Here is a 3,390-nt window from a genome sequence, read left to right as displayed (position 1 = left end):
ACTATGCATACGTCATACACCATATTCATACATAGACATATATTCACATATACATACATGTACATTCACACACACATATATACACGCACGCACATCCATACAGATAAACACAAAGATGGACACAAAGACATACATCAACATATACATACAGATGTACTTCTAGATATGAACACATACGCACTGACATTACATATAGAACTCACATAGGCTCATACACACACACACACACAAACACACACACACACACATAAAGATACTGAGAGACGCATACATATAAACACACAGATACGCCCATGTACATACTCACAAATACGAACACATACATACATATATAACCATATATACACATACACATACGAACGTATGTACAATAGAACGTGTAGATACATGTGTATATACGCATGAAAGTGGCGGTGATGGTGGTGGTGGTGATGGTGGTGGTGATGGTAGTGGCGGTAGTAGTAGTGGTAGTGGTGGTGGTGGTAGTGGTTGTGGTGGTGGTGGTGACCGTATGTGCATGAAGATGTTATGGTAGCGATCAGCGATGATAATGATGACAATGGTGATGATGTTTATGTATATATAAACTATATATATATATATACATACATATATATATATATGTATGTATATATATAGTCATATATATATATGACTATATATATATATATATATGAGTGGCTGTGCAGTAAGAAGCTTGCTTCTCAACCACATGGTTCCGGGTTCAGTCCCACTGCCTGACACCTTAGGTAAGTGTCTTCTATTATAGCCCCGGGCCGTCCAAAGTCTTGTGAGTGCATTTGGTAGACGGAAACTGAAAGAAGCAAGCACACACGTACTAGGTTAAACAGTTTCTCGCCACACACCCACACTCTACGCATACACACACGAACACACACACATGCACACACACACACACTACAAACAACACACATACATGATAAATATAGCCCTTTGTTTTTTTTGACCCGGCTTTGACACAAACAGCTAGTAGTCATCCTCACAGCTGGCTTTATCATTGCTTTTATTCACCAAAAAATCACACACACACACGCACGCACAAACACACTTATCATCTGCCACACACACACACACACACAGGCATTCCTTTTTTTGGAACTCTTTGCATTATTAAAACCATATTTCAACTACCTTCAAAATTCTGTTCTTTCAACATGTGATCTCTTAAGCACCACCAGCTCAATATTTTCTCCTCTGTCTTCCCTCTTTGGGTCTTTCCTTCTCCTTGTTTCCGACGAAGAGCTCCGCTCGAAACGTTAAACCCTTCTTCCCTTCTTTCCTGAGCGTCAATAATACTTTATTGTTTCACGTCCTGCGTTGCTGTGTTTTTTTCTCCTTTTTTTCTCTTTTTTTCTGTGTTTTCTTGGTTGGATTAACTTATATATATATATATATATATATATATATATATGATGTATGTATTTTTGTATGTATGTATGTATGTATGTAGTATGTATGTGTATGTATGTATTTGTGTGTCCGTGTTTGTCCCCACCGTCGCTTGACAACTGATGTTGGTGTTTTTACGTCCCCGTAACTTAGCGGGTCGGCAAAAGCGACGGATAGAATAAGTATTAGGCTTACAAATAATAATTGCTGGGGTCGATTTGTTAGACTAAAGGCGTTGCTCCAGCATGGCGCCAGTCAAATGACTGAAACAAGTAAAATAATAATATATAATATATATCTATATATATATATACTATATATATATATGATAATAATGTATTGATACGTGAGAGAAAATTCAACAAAAAAAATACTCCATCTGCTGAGAGATAAATATTATTTATTTAAAGGTCACAATACATGTATTAAAGCTCTACTAATAGTTTCATATGTCGAGAAAACTCGAACATATTCTTCAGGCGCAAACCACGTATCGTAACGAACTAAAATTAGACTGAACAAGAGAAGAATCGCGATCGCTAATATCAAGTAGCAGTGTGTCTAACTTCACTTCTAAAGAAATTATCGAGAAAGTTGCCTCTATTGTAACAATGCTCTGGCCAGTAGTGGCTTCAAAGAGAAATCTATACTCTTTTACTCTTTTACTTGTTTCAGTCATTTGACTGCGGCCATGCTGGAGCATCGCCTTTAGTCGAGCAAATCGACCCCAGGACTTATTCTTTGTAAGCCCAGTACTTATTCTATCGGTTTCTTTTTGCCGAACCGCTAAGTTTCGGGGACGTAAACACACCAGCATCGGTTGTCAAGCAATGCTAGGGGGACAAACACACACATACACACAAACACACGTACACATACATATATATATATACATATATACGACAGGCTTCTTTCAGTTTCCGTCTACCAAATCCACTCACAAGGCATTGGTCGGCCCGGGGGGGAATATAGCAGAAGACACTTGCCCAAGATGCCACGCAGTGGGACTGAACCCGGAACCATGTGGTTGGTTAGCAAGCTACTTACCACACAGCCACTCCTGCGCCTATATATAATCTCTCTAATAATAATCAAAATATTAATAATAGATCTAGAGGTATCAAAGGTAAAATAATACCTAACCAATCCAGTATTAATTAGAAGTATTAAAGAAGTAAGGCGACGAGCAGCTGCAGAAACGTTAGCACGCCGGGCGAAATGCGTAGCCGTATTTCGTCTGCCGTTACATTCTGAGTTCAAATTCCGCCGAGGTCGACTTTGCCTTTTATCCTTTCGGGGTCGATAAATTAAGTACCAGTTACGCACTGGGATCGATGTAATTACTTAATCCCTTTGTCTGTCCTTCTTTGTCTCCTCTATGTTTAGTCCCTTGTGGGCAATAAAGAAATAAGAATAAGAAGAAACCTAACAATAGGTCAAGGAAAGTTATCTTGGTTCGCCCCCTTCCTTTTCTCTTAATATAAAAACTTTCAGCAAGTTTTCAGGAGGCTAATCAGCGGTGGTGTAATTCCCCTACAGGACTGTCACGTTAAGTTGACAGTATACATCCACTCTATTTTATAGGCGTTCTGTGAAATTACCATATAGCTACTGCCTCAATATGAAGAGTATCCTTACACGTGGTCAGTACCAAAAGCCTAAATCCAGTTGCAACTATCGAGGCCCAGGATCCTATCCACTTGACCAACGATGAATAATCAAATCTGTCATACGCCAGACAGAGGTCCTTATTCAGTATGATGGGCCACGAGCTTGATAATTCTAGAAAAAGCTGTAAGAGACTCTCTATGTTTATATTCTCTGTCTAAATTAAATGTCCTTTTCAAGTGAAGCCAAATGTTTGCCCTTTCATTTTTACTTTAAAATCTATCTATTCTAATCTATCTATCATCTATCTATCTATCTATCTATCTATCTATCTATCTATCTATCTATCTACTGTTACACTTTACATCATGA

This window comes from Octopus sinensis, linkage group LG15, assembly GCF_006345805.1.
Source record: "Octopus sinensis linkage group LG15, ASM634580v1, whole genome shotgun sequence".
NCBI classification, from domain to species: domain Eukaryota; kingdom Metazoa; phylum Mollusca; class Cephalopoda; order Octopoda; family Octopodidae; genus Octopus; species Octopus sinensis.
This window is presented reverse-complemented; position numbering follows the sequence as displayed.